We start from the raw sequence: 21,254 nt of genomic DNA on the forward strand, positions 1-21,254 counted from the left end.
TTAGCACAAAATCTGGACTCTTTCAAAAGAGCAGAGTGAAACTGGAGACAGTAATTTTGCATGACTTTGAGCCAAAAATTGCCTAAAATAAATAAATGAAGTACATTTGAAAGTGCTTTACCTAGGTGGGCTATGTATCTGAGAATTGTTCCTTCCCCCTTTCTGGGTACCCAGTAGTCCCTTACTAAGAGATATGTGCCTGAAACACTATGTTCTGCTATGTGGCAAAGTTTTCATTTTCTGTTACGATTCAATGACACCAAAATCTTATGAGTTTGGAACTATATATACCTGATTTGAGCTCAGGGATAGCTAGGTGTTTGATAGAATTCCAGGCTCATAAATCGACCCACGATGATTAAAAATGGCATTCTTTGCTAGTCCGTTTAAGTGATTCACCTTCAAAGGACTGCTGATGTTTTCCATTGGCTCAGCAGCCTGAACTTACCCAACAAGCTTACACGTAACCAGGATATTTGTTAGGAGGCTGTGAAGTGTCTTAAAGTTATGTCCACAACAGACACTTTCTTCTTTCTGTATATAATTAAAAGGGTGTGATTGTATTTGCATCTAACAAAGTATTCCACTGTTTCACACTACAAGTATGCACATACCTGGCTGGAACTTTTAGTGGTAGAGAACTTGCCTAACATGCACTATTTGTGTGTGTGTGTGTGTGTGTGTGTGTGTGTGTGTGTGTGTCCATGAGCGCATGCACAGGTGCCATTTTGTTTAGGATGACAATTATGTATTTTTATTTGTTTCAATTTGGGAATTGTATTTCTCAATTTGAAAGCTATTTCCATATTTCTGTTGTGTAGCTGCTTGGTCATATGCCGAGTAAAGTATATTTGACTTTAATAAAATTTTCATGTGATCATAATAATTCTTCTTCCAACAAGCCTCCTCCATTTAATTAAATTGAATCATATTTATAATTTATCCATTCACTTTACAAATATATATTGGGCATCTTATAGATACCCAGAGCTGGGTTAATTTTTGAGAAGACAGATGTAAAATAGGCATGATCCTTGTCACTGCATGGCTTAATATCTAATTGGAAAATATGCATTAGATAATTATCCAAACAAATAATGAATGTTTTACAATCATGATTATTGCTGAATCACAAGGTGTAAGATATATTGAATTCAAATAACCCTTTTCTTTTAAAGGCAGGGTTTCAATGGAAAGTCCAGGCTGTCCTTGAATTCTTGCTCTTTCTGCTTCTGTATCCTGACGGCTGGGATTACAGGTGTGTTCCAACACACCAAGTGAAGAATGAAAGCTTTATCTAACACATTCCATTAAAAGATAATTATTTCAACACAGTCAGTGAATTTGTTGTGGTATTTCTGTAGTTCATTCATACTTTTAAGAAACTACAACATAATACTATAGCATTCATAATGATTAATAGAGCATTCTGTCTCATATATTATTTTCAATCTCATGTTTATTATTTGGGTTAAAATTAAGAAATTTTGTTATCTTCAAATATGTATGCATATCCTCCCTGAATTAAGTTTGTGTGTGGGTTTGTGTGTGTGTGCGTGTGTGTGTGTGTGTGTGTGTGTGTGTGTGTGTGTGTGTGTGTATTGATTTATAGTGTAACACTGGGTTTCATGACATTTTTTTGGTCATCGCACTGATTCTCCATCCTTTTAGCATAGAAAAATAGCTAGTAAATTTCATCCTCACTTTTATTTATTCATCATATCATCATCCAGTGCCTAACATGTATATATTGGCTTTATGGAACAGAAACATGGATAAACGGTAACTCATATTTGTAAGCTAAGTGTAAATTTAGTGATTCAGGAACTCCAAAGTTTTAGTGGCCAGGATGGATAAGCATATTATAAACCAAAGTGATTGCCACATTTGCCTACTTCTTAACCTCTAAAAAACTGGAAAGAGTCCCGAGAAATGGTTAAGTGCCTAACACACTTCATACTCACTTGTGAAACTTGGAGATTGTATTCCTAGAATACAGGTAAGAGCAGGATTGGCCTGGTAACTCACCTGAAAACCCCACTGCTTGGGAAGAAGAGACAGAGAGTCCTTGGAAAGGTAGCTAGCCAGACTTACAGGAAAGGCCTGCATGACTATCAGTGTATGCTCCTGCTTCAGCGTATGAGGTAGAGCACTGCTGAGGAAGATATCCAGCACCAACCTCATAGTGTGAGCGTGTGTCTGCACACGTACACACACGCACAAATCTTTGTGCACTTGTTTGGACCCACACCCACACCTGAGGACACTTGTGTACCACCATCACATATGTATAAATATTAAGTGAAATCATAACATCAATATCATTTCATAATCTAAAGAGAATGATGTAAAATTGAAATTTCAGTGCAGTAAGAAAAGTTACTTTGGAGCAGCTGTGGTGTATAGATACGTCAGGGATGCAGGGGAAGAGATCTGTAGCTCCATCAGAGACCAAAGGAGCCATGAAAATCTTGAGTCTGTGGCCATTCTCAGACGCCAGGTCTCCTGCATATTGGATTGTTTCTTCATTATGAAAGAGTTGCCATCCTGGTTCAGTGTCCTTCATCAAGGTGGTGTATGAGGGACCAGAATTCGCCCACTTAAGTCTCTAGGACACTACTTTAAGTTTTTGTGCATGTCTGAACCATACTGGAGGAGAATGGCCATTGAGGAGAATATATAAGCAGTGTTTTGAGCCAGATCTAGAAATGGAACAGTTCAGCTCAGAGCATTTTAGCTGGAATTCAACCCCTAGCCACATTTAACTATAGATGATACCAAAATGCGCTGAAAATGAAAGGAAAAAATGAGCAAATATCTGACAGTGTTACTTTAGCAATGTATCCCCAAGTTCATTACATCTTCAGAAAAATAAACATAGACAAAGAAGCACAGGATGCTGTTGATTTTATCATGTGGTGCAAAAGAATCCTAGAGTGAAGTCACAGAAAAGACATTGTTTAATAGTATCTAACAATCGTAAATTTAAAATATTATTAATAATAATGCAAAAGAGAGATTAAATGAATAATGATTATTTATAATATTAAAACTTCCATCACAAACACTTGTAGACTGTGCTAAGCACACTTTGAAATATTAGTAGGCATATCTAAGAATGCAGAAATAAATAGGGAAGCTATGTATTAAATACCTGCTATTTTTGTCAATGAAAAAGTAGCCAAATATTTTATGAGCACACCATATGTTTAAGATGTAACAGGATGCCCTCATATATTAAATACTTTATCAGCCATCTCAAATTTCCAAAGTAAATTTTACCATCATTTTATCAATGAAGCTGCAGAGACTATAATACGTTAGTTAAATCATTCCCTTAACTTCACATTCATAGCAAACAGAATCTTAAAGCTATTTTGGTCTTAACTTAAATTTTGTACCTTTACTTCACAGGGTGAATGCTATACATAAAATGGACAATAGAAAAGGCCACTCTTCGTGGAAGACAATTTGCATGCAAAAAATCGGGGCTTGATAAAACACATATGGAACAGTAGATATGACCAGCTGACTGGAAAATGAAATGAACAAGAGGGCAGGGAGGTGACAACGGCACAAAGGCTAGCTGAGCTTTAGCTTATAGTGGTGAAGCTTCCAGAAATACCGAGACACGTACTTCTATTGGACCATACAAATGGAAGTTATAGTTTACACATAAAGGTCAGAAGTATTTGAGTGAACAGAAACAATACACATATTTTATAGGGTCAATCATACGTCTTTAAAAATGTTAAGAAAATTTGTATTGTAAACTGCCACTCATGGAACAGAATTACCGTAATCAACCACAGCACCCCAATATCCCTCATGTCAGGGAAGAATTAGCATAAGATTTTGCATGTTACCTTATATTTTGTATTATCATTATTGATAATAGGATATGATAGGTTGGTAAGGTCACTAAGGTTCTTCAGGAAACTTGGTGAGATGGTGTTTACTTGCAAACCACATGAGGGGAAGTAGGGACGTCTCTATTTTCTTAGCCAGAACTTTTGTAGAGCTGAAAACAGCAAAACCAAAACCCCTCGTGGACACTAATGCAAACATTACCTGGCAGTCACACAAAAATTTTATGAGTTCTTTCTCACCATAAAGGGCAGTGGTTTTTTTATTACCCAATTTAATTAAAATTTGTTCCAGAGACCACCTATGCAACATAACCACCTCCTAGCTCAATTGCCCTAGAAGAGGAAGCTCCTCGGCCATGACTCTGGTCATCCTTGCCTCTTCTTTCACTCTCTTTTCTAGACTTGTATGGCAGATATTAGCCTTCTTGAGAATATTGTATCTTTACATTAAAATCTTTTCACCTAGTCAATTAGTTTGTACATTTCCTGTTCCCCAGAACTACTGCTATTTGTGCAATTGAATACATTATGTGGTTTTATAGAGCTTGAAGTTTGTATTTTCTATGTTTTTAAGCACAAAAACATTTTAGATAATAAATCAATAACATCAAATTTGAAGTTGTTTTAATAGAAAGATATTCTAAGGAAATAGCACTCCAGGGCCCATCTATGTTTTATGAACGTGTATCCTGTACTTTCAAATTTTCTATGCTGTTATCAGAGCACTGTTTTTTCTCAAGTGACCTAGTAAGAAGAGCTATTTGTCTTTCCTTCTTTGTTAGCATTGTAATTGATAACTGTGATCTCTCAATGTAATATCTAAGCATTACATATTAGCTGACATTATTTCAAATAAGGATGATGTTATATTACCAGTGATGTGTGGGTTGCAGGCATGGCGCAGAATGGGAGAGCATGTGCCTTTGAGCCTAAAGATGTGACTGTGATCCTGAGAGACAGAGGTGAAAGGAGAGAATGAACTACTGAAATAGGCCTTTCACCTCCCCATGAACACACTATGGTATGGACACCACCCATGTGAATAAGTACACAAAATTGTTATGTAGTGTATGGACAATCAGAACTTAGAAAAAGATGATAATTTTAGGATAATGAAGACAATATTTTCCCTTTCTTGGTATTGAAACAAATGGCAGTTTTGGTAAGGTTTATATACACACCTACACACACACACACACACACACACACAGAGAGAGAGAGAGAGAGAGAGAGAGAGAGAGAGAGAGAGAGAGAGAGACAGAGACAGAGAGACAGAGAGACAGAGAGACAGAGACAGAGACACAGAGACAGAGACACAGAGACAGAGACACAGAGAGACAGAGACACAGAGAGACAGAGACAGAGACAGAGACAGAGAGACAGAGACAGAGACAGAGAATGAGAAACAGAGAGGAGAGACATAGAGAAAATGGAAACAGAGAGCTAGGTAGATGAGAATATATAAATATGTGTTTGGCATTTACAAAGATAACTACACCTAACATATTTATGTACTATCATTTTTAGTGTACATTAACATTAACTTCTACTTCTAAAACTAATATGTGACCATTACTTTGTTTTCAGTTAGACACTTGGGAGAACTAATATTGAGTAGTAACATTATAGATAGACAAGTATGTGTACCTGTACCTCTTGCTAAATATCACAAAGAAAGTGACAGATAAAGATTGGATACTAAGCTGGGCATGGTGTGGCATGCCTATAATCCCAACACTCTGAAAGTCAGAGGCAGGTAGATCTCTCTGATTTCTATGCCAGCCTTGTCTATAATGTGAGTCCAAGACAGCTAAAGCTACAAAAGAGAAACCCCATCTCAAACTTCCCCCAAATTATTGAATACTAATAGGTATTAAAATTTTTGTTATTGCAACAAATTTGTTTAGATAACCCTATTGAACTAAAAACTACCCTAGCAGTGATGGACCTAGCTGTGAACAGTCAGAAGCCTGTACTCCCAGAATCCAAAACTTCATTGTTTTTTTTTTAAGAGTTAGCCTGGATATATCACAGAATCCATTTAATCGTGTCTACTTTCTTCTTACAGTAAGTTCCTCTCAACTGAGACTATTCCTATCAGAATTCAGATTGTTCACTTTTCCTGTGGAATTTTAAATAAAGGCTAGGAAAAGGAAACACAGTTCTCCATAATGCAATAACTTTCAGAGTCTTTCCCACCATCACCCTTCCAAAGACTCCAGCCAGCTTATTTTTTGGATGAATTAGGATAAAAATTGTGACAACTTGGGCAATGAATCTTTAGTCTGGAAGTAGCAATGTTGGTGTAGGTAATAAAACTATCTCATCTTCTATATATGCCTCCAACAAATTAATTTGTAAACTTCATTACATTTTAGGGACTGTTTGAAAAACATCAGTTTTTGCTTCATAAAATTTTGCTCATAAGAGTGATAGAAAAGAGAGGCTTGCCTTTTGCCACCTTCCACTGGGGTGGGTGGAAGACCTCCAGAGGCCTACCAAGGGCAGGTACCACTATGATCAGCAAGTATGTGGAGAAGAAACGAGAAAGAAAAGGATGCAGGCAGAAAGGCTTATGCATTATGAACAGAAGCAGAACTTAAGAAGCCAGGGTGGTGAGGGTTAGCCTGATGTGAGTAGTTTACATTGCCACCTGAGGCCATGGTAATATTTCCATCCATTCTGCCACTGAGGGCTATGTCTGGTCCATGGTCCTGCAGTAGCAGGGGTCTGCATTGATGTCCGTGGCCCATGATACCATCAAAGGCATGGACACATCCCTGGGCTGGATTGCTGCCTGGGGCTATTTTGATGTCAAAGGTCCTGCCCCAAACCAGCTCTAGAACTGAGGAAAGCTGACCCGGCCCCTCAATGGCTGTGTAGTGGCATGGGCAAGAAAGATATCTGGTCCTGCTCCCGCCACCTCAGGCAGGAGAGCTGGTTCCACCTCTTGATGGTTCCAGCACTGGGGGAAGGTGTGGTACACCTTACCTGGGCAACACAGTAGAGCTGACTCAGATGTCAGGTATAGGTGTGAGCTGTCCCTGAGGGCGTTTCTCCTCTGAAAGCTGGTCCAGTCCCATGTCAGCTGCAACAGGCAGGAGAGCTGTTCCCTCCTCTTGACTAAACAAAGTGGGAGAGCTGGCCCTTGTGTCACGGAAACAGGAGAACTGGTAGGCTAACCAACTTAGTTACTATCCAGGTTCAGGTCGAGATCTAGGACTTTGAGTTGGCCTACCCAAACATCTATCCCATGAAATTCTGGATCACATGAAGGAGCACGTTCCAGCACAGACAAAGCTGCAGGATGTCCGTGACACAGGGTGACAGTAGGATATCTGAGAGGAATCCTATTTATCAAGTATTGATAGTATAGCAGAAGCTAGAGGCCTCCAACCAGATCAATGACTTCGTTACAATTAACTTTGCAATAACACTATTTTGGAAAAATCGATCAACAGTGTGTGATACACTATGACTCATGATAGCATCTACAGAGAGATTTTTGTTTTGTCTGGTTTGGTTTGGTTTGTGGAGGAAGTGTCATGGGTGGAGAGTGGATATGAAGAAACAAGGAAAAGAGTGGGATTAGGATGAATGATGTGAAAATCACAAAGAATCAGCAAAGTGTTTTTTAAAAAAGAATGATGTAAAAAGTATAGGAATGACTCATGCTATTACTCTACCAATGTTATACTCCCAGAAGCAATCATTAAGAAAAAAGATAACACCAAAAGAAAAGGGTTGCCCCATCTGCTGTTATGAATGTATGTGTTCTTGAAGGTTTTCTCTTATACTGATTTATTAAACATTTTCTAAGTAGTAGTGATTGGTTCATTCCATATTGCAATGGAGGACTAATGTGTACAGGCTAAGTGAAAGAAAATCAATGTAATGAACTATCTTTCACTCTTTTTGTACCATATTCTCTATTCTTACAACCACACACTTACAAAATTAAATCATGCATGCAGCAGATAAAAACAAAGGGATGCAGACTTCAAGGAATAGCCCTTGAGATAAAGGTATCTGCTGTCAATCTTGAGTCCTGAGTTTGACCCTTGGGCCCTATTGGCGGAAGGATAGAACTGATTCCTTCAAGTTTTTCTTTCACTTTCACACATGCTCAGCGATACCACACACCTCCCTCCAGAAACACTTGCACAACACACACACACACACACACACACACACACACACAAAATAAAATGCAATTAAAAATGTAAATAGAAAATAAGCATAAAATCCCATTGTCTTGTGATCAGTTCTACCATACAAATTTTATGTAAAGTAAAATCAGAGTTGGTTGATGAAAGAATTGAAAGTAATGAGGATCTGTACTGTAACTATGTAACATCTTATGGGCCTGAAGGGAAAATAGCAAATTATGTCCACATTAATGAAGAAAAAATAGTAAAATAACTGCAGCCAATGAGTAGCATAAACAAGGACCTTCAGTTGTAGAGGGTTTGTATTTTCAAGAGTGAGAAGAGAGTGGAGGAGTGAGATGGCCCAGTAGTAAAGAAGGGAAAAAGGCCATGGGAACTAAATGCTTCCAATTCCTTAAGCCATTGCAAGGAATTGAGCATGACTGTGTGTGTGTGTGTGTGTGTGTGTGTGTGTGTGTGTGTGTGTGTGTGTGTGAGTGTGTGTGTGTGTGTGTGAGTGTGTGTGTGAGTGTGTGTGTGAGTGTGTGTGTGTGTGAGTGTGAGTGTGTGTGTGTGTGTGTGTGTGTGTGTGAGTGTGTGTGTGTGTGTGTGTGTGAGTGTGTGTGTGTGTGTGTGAGTGTGTGTGTGAGTGTGTGTGTGTGTGTGTGTGTGTGTGTGTGTGTGTGTGTGTGTGAGATTAACTCATTTCCAGTGGAAGAGTAATATCTGTTTTTGTTCTTAAATAATCTGTATTTCTCCTTGTGCTGAGGATATTGACCTAAAAATTGGAAGGGCAGACCTGAGCAGATCTCTTTGGAGGCTGGTATGGTAAATTAGAAGAGAGCTAAATGTGAGATTTGACAGTAGCCACACAAGTGGTAATGAGGTCTCAGGTTTTGTTATGTATTCTGATGGTAGAGTGCCGGAATATTGTGATTGAACGAAGGTGTCAGACTAGATTGCAACTGTAAGATGGAGGTCGAGCAATTCAGTGTTTGGAAACCATTTCCAGATATTGGGAGGATCACAGAAAGTGTGAGCTTCATATTGGGAGACTGTAAGAGTAGTTTCTTGAGGCCATTCTTAGATAGAACAGCTGAATACATGAGCTTGGTCTCAAGGGACAAATCCCAGATGAAAATGCTTTGTATAGGCATTGTAGACTTCTGGGTTTACAAATGAACAAGAAGTGTAACTAGAAACAACCAGGGCAATAGTTGAAAAGAAACAAGATTAACATTTTTAAAAAGAGGGTGCGTTCAGACTTGTAGAAAAGTTGCAAACCTGTAAGAATGTGAATAGGTCATTTTATCAATTAAGCATATTTGGAAGATGTAACAACCTCTTATCAATTTATGCAAAAAACACACATTAATATCCTTCTTCTCACTGATAGAGTTATGCAAGAAAATATATAGACCACAGATCTCAATTAGATACAAATATAAAAGTACATGGATTATGATACATTGCACTCAAAATAGATGATGCCTTTATGAAGTCAAACTTTCTGATGTAAATAAGTAGAATTCTCATTTTTCCATTGAGAAATTAAATACTTTTCCTGTTCCCCTGATAATGTGAGTCCTGTTGTCTTATGGAATTCACGCTTCTGAATTTTCGCTTTCATCTGCTTCAGGTAGTCTCTGCTCCCTGGAGACTGATGGTAGATACAACAATTATGAGGGCAATGCTGGGAATAATTCGTCACAGATGTTAAATTGCAGGTTAAATGAGGAAAGCTTTTCTTTCTTCCGGCCACCCACTCTTCATTTTCTTGAAATAGGTACAGGGTGCTGTATGCCCTCTGCTGTAGGTATGCCAAATCTCTAGCCTGCTGTTCATCTGGTTTAAATGACTTCCATTTGCTGTTTTAAAGGATGACAGAATGTTATGTTCTGAGTGCTTTGCAGGTACCAAAAAAATGCAGTAATTCAGTCTTGAAGTTTAACTGGCAAAAGGAAGCCCCCTGGGTCTGGCACAGACATACGGATTTCTCCCTTGTAATAAATAACATTTGCTATTGCTAATACAACAATGAAATGGTCTGATAACTGATTTGTTTCAGAATAATGTAGGAAAAGTGGAGGTATATTTATATAATAATTGTGAATGGACAATGGGGATATTTGGTTCTGTATATCTGCATACTTAACCTTCCATACAAATACAGTAAAAAATTTAACAAAATAGAGAGCTGTTATTTTAACCCTTCACTAACCTATATGTTCTCTGAGGTAGAGAAAATATAGAAATTCCACACACAAATTTCTCTTGGTTTTTTAAAATAATTAAGTAATCTTTATTTGGTTATTCAGATCGGACCAATGGGTCCTACAGTTCTGTTTATTTTTCTAAGTAAGTTCACTGCAGTGTTCAGCAGGGACATGAGGAAGGATTTGGGGTGGTGGCAGAGAAAAGCAAAGGAAACTTGGATTGCCAAGTAAACAGAGAAGATTAGACAGACTAGAAAATAAAGTTGTGGATTTAAGTTTTAGCTTCACCCAATAGCTGACATGCTATATATAAGCTAAAATAATTTGATCTGAGTTTTAGCTGAAATTCTTCCACCTGGATAAACTAGGGATGGTTATCTGCATGATTCTTATAGAGATTCCTGGAGGCCTTAGTAAGTATGGATCCAGAAATTATAATTAAATGGTCTCTATGTTTCACATGGTATCAGGACAAATACTTTTTATTTTGTTTTATTTATCTTTGTACAGTATTTGGACTGATGTAGAAATTTTATAAAATGGTAAATTTCTTTCCTCTCTTTGAACAACATATTATCAAATATTTATATATACACAAACATATAAATTATATCTTTAGTGACATATATATATATATATATATATATATATATATATATATATATAGTTATACTTTCATTTAGGTCCTATGTTGATATCTCACATTATAATAGAGAGGAAGTAACTTCAAGCAAGCATCTAATTGAAATCCTCACCACCATCATTTATTATCATTAACCCAACAACCCTATTTTATCATTCTTATTATAATTTTAATGGTGGCATCATTTTGCTTGTAATAACCCAAATTACCTCAGATATAAACATTTTCATGAAAGAGGCTGAGGAGAAAAATAAAGAAGAGGCACCAGAAGATTTATAACATTAACCCCCCAATATGGTTCCCTACTCTCAGGTTGCGTCCATAGAGATCACTATTCCAAAAGCAATGACATTTCAAGTTCGATCAAAATTTGTGTGCAATGTGGATTAGCGATGTGCACTGATAAACTGGACTTCCATGCAGTTATGGTATTGAGAGGATCTATACAGAACTTTGGGAGGCCAATTTTAAATGAATTTCTGTCTTTAAATGTGGATCAACTTTTAACTTGCTTGGGGTGGTAGAATATTTTCTTCTGTGTTGTCTTCAGGGCTTCTGTCAATGTTCAAGGCTCAAGCTGAGGCTAGATCCTCAATAATGAAAAGCAAATGGAAGAAACCTTGTGCCCAACCAACTGTCAAAACATCTTAGAAACAGAGTCAGTAGCTGAACATACCAGAAAGAGACAAGAATGAACAGAACAGGTAAACAATTGAGCCTAAATTATAGAGACATTAACTTATATATTAAGGATTTTTTTAATAAAAAATTGCAATGACTCAAAACACAGCAAAAGATATGAGACTTTGTGGCAAACACACTTGAGTTCAAGTTACACACTGGATCCTATAATGCAAATGAGAAATGTCCCACAAACTGAACAACCAGGGCATAAGGTAGAGTGACAGTTGCAGCTTCCTGACCAGGCACTATCTAGGGCTCATTTCCACTTCTGAATATAAACACCATTCTTAATACAATGTCTGAGTACAATACTCTGTTTGAGTAAAGAAAAGCACTTGCTTGTTTTAATGTTCTTTTTTTTTTTAATACAAGATCTAGCTACACAGCACGCAGTGGCCTTAAATTTAGTGTATAGATAAAGATGGAGTTAAACTTTGGTACCTCCTATCTCTGTACCTCAAATACTGAGATTACAGGTATGTCCAGATCGCTGTATTTTGAATTTGAAATTAAATCATTATGCCCATGATACATTTAAATAGGAAACTTCTTTTTCCTTTGTGTTGAAAAACCTCACTCCTCCCATAATATCTGGCACATAGGAGGCAGTGAACAGCGAGGAGGATGTTTAGCTGCCTACATAGCCATGCAAATCTGTTTCAGACTTGACTCAGGCCAAAGATATTCCCTATGAAACCAGATTTAACTATTTAAAGTGAGTGGTTTTCCCGGTTTAAATGAGGTTTTTGAATGCTGATCATTTACTGTGGTCTCTTGCTGTACACATAATTATCTTACTCAGTCCTTCCAACAGCAAAGTGGAGGCAATATATTAATCTCTACTGTTTAATGAAAATAGCAGAAACCTATGTCAGATGACTCATAATATACAATCAACTAAAAATGTAAAATATATATTGTTTTTTCCTGTCAAGTCAATTTATCCATTTCTGCTTACTGTTCTTATGTAAGACACACTGGTATAAAACTGAGAAACTTTAAAAATCAAGGTGCTTTTAGATAGCCATGTTTTAAACAAATGAGGAAGTCCTGTATGGAAGTAGTTTATCTTTGGCTAAAGATTCAGGTGATAGTTATAAAGAAACAATTAGTAATGTAAAGTGAGGCGGGGGAGAGTGGTGGGACAAAGTGTAAAGTGATGGAGCTCTTTAAGCTTGGATCTACAGAAACATTATTGTGAAGTCAGTAACAGGATAAGCAATGTGCACACAGCAGCAGCAGTGGGGAGGAGGCATGTGTGGCAGAAGGAGAAGGCTAGATAACTTGAGAACCTTCAAATTCTCAGCTAATATTAAGGCTCACTTAACTGACTCCACGTGCTTTGTTGCCTAGCAAATATGGAAACCCAAAGGAAAAAATGGTATCCATCAAAACATTTTCTACATAGCAATAAAAAGTGTTACTAGCATTAAGAAAATAATGCTATTTATTATTTATGAGAATCTTTAGATCTATCGTTAACTTTCTTCAAGTTAGAAAGTATATTATATTACATTTTATTTAGTCTCTAATGCCAAACATAAGATTTAGGAGGTCAAAGATAAGATATATAAAAACCAATTTGGCAATTTGGTTAGGATTGTAAACAAAACACAATGAAACCTATGATTTGAGTATAACATGTATTATGTTTTACCTAGCACACAATTTGGAAAGTCCTCCCTGATAAGCTAGCTTGTACTGTTTTCACTTAATAAATTAAACTCAACTAAACTGTGAAATGTATATGTCAATTTAACAGTACATGTTTCATTTACACAAAAATATAAAGCCTATATTTTTAACTTTTGACTTTATTAAACACAATTTAGCACATGCAAAGTAAAGCCTGAACTGTACTCATTTTAAAAATCTAAAACCCCTTATTTTACGCTTGCTGGTTTTGATCAAGGACACACATCAATCCACGAGATTTAGAATCTCTAAATAAAAGGGTTTAAGCTAATAACTACAGGTATGGATAAGCACCAAAAGTTAAAAAAATTAGGTTACATAGAAAGGCAATAATGCAAGTCATTCTGGAAAGGACAAATGAGCTTCTGTTACATTTAACATTTTAGGTTTCTAGGAGATGGCTTCGTGTCAAGTACCTACTGTGTAACTTTAGGTTCCCCAGGACCACAGAAAACTCAGCCAGTTTGCAGCCTTTAAATCTCAGCACTGTGAAGGCAGAGACAGGAGGATGTCTGAGAGCTGCTGGGCCAAATTGAGATTACCCAAATTGGAAAGTTCCAGAATCAATTACAGACTCTTTCTCAAAAAAAAAAAAAAGTATGAGTGGTCACCAAAGAATATACAGATATTGATCTTTATTTTCCACATGCACACACACACAATCACACATACTCAAAATCAATACATGCATAAGTACATGTACTTCACATACATGAACACACACTACATAAAAAAAAATTAGGTGAGTGATATGGGTTAAGAGATGTTCTCTATGTGAAGCAAAAAAAAAAAAAAAAAAAAAAAAAAGAAAAAGAAAAAAAAAAAGAAAGAAAGAAAGAAAAAGAAAGCATTTTCCTCATTGATTTTTGTGAACTTGACATAAACCTAGAATTATCTGAAAAGAGAGAACACCAGTTGAGAAAATGGCTCCATAGAGCATATACAGGGGGAGGTAATCCCCCTCAGGAACAGTCATAGGGGAGGGGAATAAGGGGAAAAGAGGAGGGAGGGAAGAATGGAAGGATACAAGGGATGGGATAACCATTGAAATGTAACAAGAATAATTTAATAAAGTAAAAAAAAAAGTTTGGTATACAGCCAAGCATGGGAGCATTTTCTTGATTGATGATTAAAGAGGGTTCAGCCCACTCTGGGCAGTGATATGCCTGTCCTGTTGATCCTGAGTTGTATAAGGAAGCACGCTGACCAAAACAGTAAGCAATGTTCCTCTGTGCCTTTTTGTTTGTTTGTTTGTATTTTTGTCAGTTCCATTTGTAAAACCCCAAATTCCTTACCTTATGACCCTTCATCCTAGACTACAAGTGTGAGCTGAAATAAATGTTTTCTTCTCCATGTTGCAGAGCAGCAGAACAGCAAAAGAAACCCTAAGTCAGATACCATGCAGAGTAAATGTGTAAACACAAACAGGTAGATGGTCAGATGTAGCAATCTACTATAATTAAAGGGATATGCAGAGATTGGCAGAATATGAAATGTGAGAAATATAAAAGATCCATGGCATGAGGTGAATCCAATAGCAAGGTAAGGATTGAAGGCTTTGCCCTGGGGAAGACTGAGATTAGAAAATGGACTTGGCACGATTGCCAGACTACAATGGGGAAAAAAAAACCAGAAAAAGATCATTGCCAGAATGGCAAACTGGGAAAAGCTGAAAAAGAATCAGTCATGTCTGAACACTCATTGGTGACTATGGGTGTGTGGGGGTCTCAGTACACACATGTTCATGTGAACACACTTGTGCAAGCAGGTATGTCTCTACATGTCCATGTGGGTAGACACTGGAGTCTGATGTGAATGGCCTTCCTCTGTTGTTTTTTGAGGTAGAGTCTCACTGAACTTGGAGGTCATTAATCCAGCTATAATGAGCAGTCAGTAATCTTCAGAATTAGCCTTTCTGTATCAACTCAGTGTCTGGTTCTTGTTGCTGTTGAACTCTGTGACAGTGAACTATTTTTCTCATTCTTACATGGCAATCCTTACCAACTGAGTCACCTCCCCACCTCTGAAATGTTTATACACATAAAAAACAGATTCTGGATTGTTTTCTTGGGTTGCTTTGGCAGGTAGTAGTACTTAGCTAGCAGAGGCCCTTGTCTGAAAATATCTCCATGACCTGGACTATTTTCTTCTTTCTTTTCATAATGCAGTCTAAGCCTAGAGTATATGTAAACACAGAATACAGAAGATGGGTTTATACTATGGTCAACAGAAATTTTGTTTTAAATATCCAATTCTGACTTTCTGCGGCCATCATTTCTAATAATTATAATACTTCTTGCCAACTGCTATACAATATGACTAGAAAAACAAGCTCCCAGAACAGTAGAGCAATGCTCCAAATCTCTCTTTAGATAAAGCCACTTACTTATTTGAATTTTGGAAGGATTTATATTGCTATCTACAAATAGATATCAATAGTTTAAGATATTTTATAGCTTTTGGACATTCAATATATTGTAGAAGTTTAAGGGCTACAGAATATGGAAGCACTATAAAATCTGAATTAATGTCCATTTGTAAAATATTTCTTAATATACAGAACACCCTGACTTAATACTTACTTTTGCTTGTTTAAGCACATGGTAGAATGTGGACACATTTTTCATTTGACAGGACAATACTGATTGAATAATGTGGTCTCTAAGGGGATAAGTGGCAAAGTGAAGAAAGAAAATGACAGGCGTGTCTTAGGGTAGTGCATTTAAACAATGCTTAGCTTGATTTTTTTTTTTAATAGCAAAATAGTCAATCTCTCTTTGACAGAAAATGATTCCCTTATCCTTAGTGAATTTATTTTTTACATGATGGAGACACATTCTCATTCTTGAAATTAAGATGCCTTTGTGCCATCCGCAGTATCTGATGTGATGCAGAAACACCATGTATACAGTAGTGCTTTGATGACCCACACAAGAATAATTTCAGTTTTCTTAATAGTTGGATAAAGGTCTGAAATCTTGAGGTTAACATAGTTCCTAAGGCAGGTATTAACCGTTTGACTGTCCTTGAAAACTCAGAAGATATATATGTCTTTGACTAATACAGATAATAGAAAAAAAAATTTAAATGTTGTTTAGTTCCTGCTGCTTCCAGAGTAGTAACTCACAAAATACGATCTTTACTGTTCTTTTTTCCCTCCTGGAGATGTTATAGAAATTTGCTTCTTGAAAGTAGAACAGCAAATGTAATTAAAGGCTAAATTTAGACTCACATTTCATTTTAACCGAAAGAGTATGTGGGATTTGGACACTAGTCACCTAAGCACTTCCTGTTTTAAGGTCGTGTATATTGTCAGCAAATCAGATTATCCAATAGCGAAATTACATCTGGCAGAGTTAACTATACCAGGTAACCTGACACAAGAGCTTGAGAATAATTAACTGTACTTTAACACTGGGCTGTGCTAGTAAGAGTTATCTGAAGTCCCTCGTTGTAGCATTGCTATTAAAGAAATACAACGGAAAGAAGTGGAAAGAAAATATTAAACTTGTGAATATATATGGGAGTTTTAATATCCACCTTTGCATTTGAATGTGCTAACAACAGTATAGTTAAAAAGAAAGCAACCCTGGTTTTCATTATGTATATATGCGCTCTTTGTTTTTTGGGCATTTATTCTTATGCTTTTCCATATGGTCCCAAATAGAATGAAGCTTTAGAACACAGATTCCTTAGGAAAGGCCTGCTACTGCTTCCCAGTAGGAAGAAAGGGTCCCAAAGAGCAGTTAAAAGAGTCAGAGACACCCCCTCTCCCACTATTAGGAGTCCTACAAAAACACCAAGCTACGCAACCATAACATATGCAGAAGATCTAGCTCAGATCCACAGAAGGTCCATCCTTGTCGCTTCTCTCTCTGTGGTCTCCAATGTGGTCTGCTTGGTTGATTCTGTGAGTTGTGTTCTCATGGTATCCTGAACCCCTCTGGATCCTGCAACCCTTCCCTTCCCCTCTTCCTCAGGGTTCCCCTGGCTACATCTAGTGTTTGGCTATGGGTCTCTGCCTCTGTTCCCATCAGTTTCTAAATGATGCTCCTCTGATGACAATTGGGCTAGGAACTGGTCTTTGAGTATAGCAGAGTATCATTAGTAATCACTTCATTGAATTTTACCCCTGGTCATGGTTTTTTTTTTAATCCATCCTTGTCTCTGGCCTACACAGCCTCTGTTTCCTGGCAATTGAGGCAGAATCAGGCTTAGCTTCCCTCTCTTTGCCTGAGCTTCAAGTTGGATCAGTTATCTGTTTACAATTCCTACCATTTCTGTGCTACCATTACTCAAGCACATAGTGGATGTAGGAAAGATTGTAGGCCTAAGGTTGTGTGGCTGGGTTGGTGTTCCTGACCCACTGCTAAAAAACTTTACCTGGTAATAGAAGATGGCTGCTTAGGCTCTGTGTCCCCCATGGCTATGTGTCTTCACTAGGGTCATTCTCAAACATTCCAGGGAGTATCCATTGGACTAAGGTTTCCACATTGCCTCCAAATGCCCCCGAATTCTAGTACTCTCTCTCTCTCTCTCTCTCTCTCTCTCTCTCTCTCTCTCTCTCTCTCTCTCTCTCTCTCTCTTTCTCTCTCTCTCTGCATCAGCAAATGTGTTCTTGCGTGTCTTACTCTACCCAATTGTCCCATACTCTCTGACAATGTCATGCTGTTTCAGCAAGGAGCATGGTGTTTGTTTTTAAAACTATAGGAATTTAAAGTTCACTCTGCTGTTGGTTGCAAGCAAAATAAGCCAAGTCCTTCTTCTCTTTGGTCTAACTATTTTTGCCCCATCCATGATGATTTGAGGTCTTGATCCTTACCCCACATGTTCTGAGGATAGCTCAGACTTGTTCAAATGTTTGCATTTTCTCAAATGCAGTAGAAATGTTAGAACAAAATAGAAATAAGACAGTGCGCAACACGAGATTAACAGCTTCATGAATTTGCGAATCAACTTCTGAATGACCTGCCTATGACACCCAAACACGTTAGGTCACTAACACTAAGAATGTCAATTATGTAACTAAAGGGCCTTTGTAAGGGCTGACAAATCGTTTGTTTGTGTAACCCTGTATTGTTTTAAGTGGCAATATCCAGATGTTCTGAGTGCGAGATAAGAAAAGAAGGAATGTGTCTGTCTGTCCAGCAAGATCCTACCAGTGAATACATGGATGCCAAAGGTTGGATGCAATGCGATGCTCCAGATATACACAAGGCTCACGAGCTCCATAGGAAATAAGAGGTTTCAATTAACCTTTGCTTTTAGTGCTCTTCTTATCATAAACATACTCTAATATCATTCCAAATACCTACTCTGTTACCTTTTCTTCTGCTTCCCCTACACTTATAGAACGTTAAATCAATTGCATTTACTGATGCAAGTTGCATTTTGAGGTTGTGCTGCTTTAGCCATAAGTTCTACCAAAAGCCCAATAAACTGAAATGATAGATATATTTACCAAGCCCAGTAATATTAAAAAAATAAAAAGTTCCTTTTGTTTTTTTTTTCTAAGCAAAAAATACTGAAATTGTGTATGCTGGATAATTTTATGTCAACTTGAAACTAACTAAAGTCATCTGAGAGAAGGGAAACTCAAGAAAATGCCTTAATGAGATCCTTAATATCAGCTTTTAGGTAGGCCTGTAATACAGTCTCCTACTTAGTGATTGATGGAGAATCATACCACTGTGGGTAGCATCACCCCTGGCTTGCTGGTTCTGTGTTCTATAAGAAGCTTGCTCAGCAATCCAGAAGAAGCAAGCCAATGAGCAGCATCCCTCCATGTCCTCTGTATTAGCTCTTGCCTCCAGGTTCCTGCCATGCTGGAAGTCCTGCCCTGACTTCCTTTCATGGTGAACGATGGTATGGAAGTGTAAGACAAACAAGCCCCTTTCTCCCCAAGTTGATTTTTCGTCATGGTCTTTCAACACAGCAATAGAAAGCTAACTAAGACAGTATGTTTGAGTAGATGTTGGGGAGGTTCTGACCTTGTCTGAAGATCCTACCCCAGATAAGACTGAAGTCACCAGGACATTCTCAAAGTATCTCCTTGCTTTGTTTGCTTAGTATTGAACATAAGCAATATACATATTTTACACTCGTTTTCTTTTTCATGTTAACTGCTGGTATCCTTTAGTTCAGAATATGAAATCCCTCAATGCTCTCTGAAAACTTCAATGTTTCTTGGAAGATTACTCATTATCAACTAAGGAATATTTATTCCTGAAGTGGAATTTTCTTCATGGCTTAGAAATTACAATTTGTAACAGTTCTTTTATCTTGTAGATCATAATAATTTTATGTTGAAATTAGCCATTCTCAATGTACTGTCTAAATTCAAATGAAATTATTATCTTATATTAATATCCAATAGTAGGAAATCATGAGCATCCATTGATAGTTAACTATTTCAAAACCATTATTGCTGAGGCTTATTCAAGAATATTTTCATACAAATTATTGTAAGTGCTTAAATTTTGACATAAATTACTTAAAATGTAAGACTTGAAACTATCATGGGACTGAGAGGAGGGCTAATAATTTGAGAACTTTTCTTGATTTTATTTTTCTTCAGAATTTTATTTCTTAACTGCAGACTATTTAAGTTATTTGCCAATAGAAGTTTTCATTCTAAAGGGTTTAGTGATATTTCATATTTTCTGATTTTTCCCTTTTATTGAACTTACTGTTTTTAAGGAATAGAGTCAGGAGACAGTTAAGATTTTAGGATTATCACAAACACTTTACTTAAAGATTTATCTTTAAGCCACAGCTATCACATTTTAGTACGATATTGTAGAAATTTTCTTTAAAGAATATTTATTACTCAGCATCAAAAAGATAAAATAATGAAAATTCAGGTAAATAAATGAATCTTGAAAAAAAATTATTCTTAGTGAGCTAACCCTGGCTGAGAGAATCAACTGCGGTACATATTACTTTGTATGTGAGAATCAGAGTTTCAGATATTTTGTTTTATATATTTAATTTGATGCATAAGTACAAGCCAGAAAACTAGAAGTTGGCTTTTGTAAGTGAGAGAAGATCAAGGAAAGAGACTAGTGGATTGTTTGTAAAATAAAAACAAGGACATAGAGTACAGAGCGAACAGGTTTAACCACTGAGGAGTAAGGGAGGATGGGAAAAATTGGAGGATGGGAGAAGCCATTAACCTAGACGTACTAACGTCACTTTCCAACTGCACATATAATAAGAAGTAATAGTAGAGCAAATGTGATATGAAAGAAAGGGGAATATTGGGGACCTGAGGAGAAACGTAAACACCAACTCAGCTACAAACCCTGAGACCACCAGGGACTTGCCTGAGTGACACGCTGGTACAGTAGTGCCCTCCAGATGGAGCCTATACTGAAACTTGGGCCAAGCACTTGAGACTAGATAGACCACAGGTCTAGGGGCAAATAAATACTATTGTTCTGATAAAATGACTCCTAATGACATCCTGCTATACTCATAGATCAATGTCTTCTTTAGTTATCCTCAGAAAGGCTTCCTTTTAGAGTAATAGGAACTAACACAGAGACCTACAGCCAAGTGATGGGAAAAAAAGTTTGTATCTTTGAAACATAGCATCCTAATGGGGTGTTTTCTTCAAACTCTGCAGAAGACGAGGCAGAAAGATTGTAAGAGCCAGAAAGGAAGGCTGTCCCCAAGGAAGCATTGTCTTCCAAACATAGCAGGACTGAGGACATATAAACTCAAAGACTGTGGCAGCATTCAGAAGAGGTTCAAGCCACACAAGTTCCAGTGCTGAGAGGGGGTAGTTGACATGATATCCTATCCCAAACCAAGAAACTATCTCCAATTAATAACTACACACAAAGGAAACATTAGTTTTCTCAAATACATATACTGTGTATATAACCAGACATAAGGGCAGGCCTCATGTCAAGCAGTAGATGACCAAAACAAAGTAAACTCAATGGTAATTTTGTCTCAAATTGCTTTGTATGGGCATGTTTTATCTTAGTTACTT

The sequence above is a fragment of the Acomys minous genome (genome assembly GCF_964271855.1).
Source record: "Acomys minous genome assembly, chromosome: 10".
Taxonomy (NCBI): Eukaryota; Metazoa; Chordata; class Mammalia; order Rodentia; family Muridae; genus Acomys; species Acomys minous.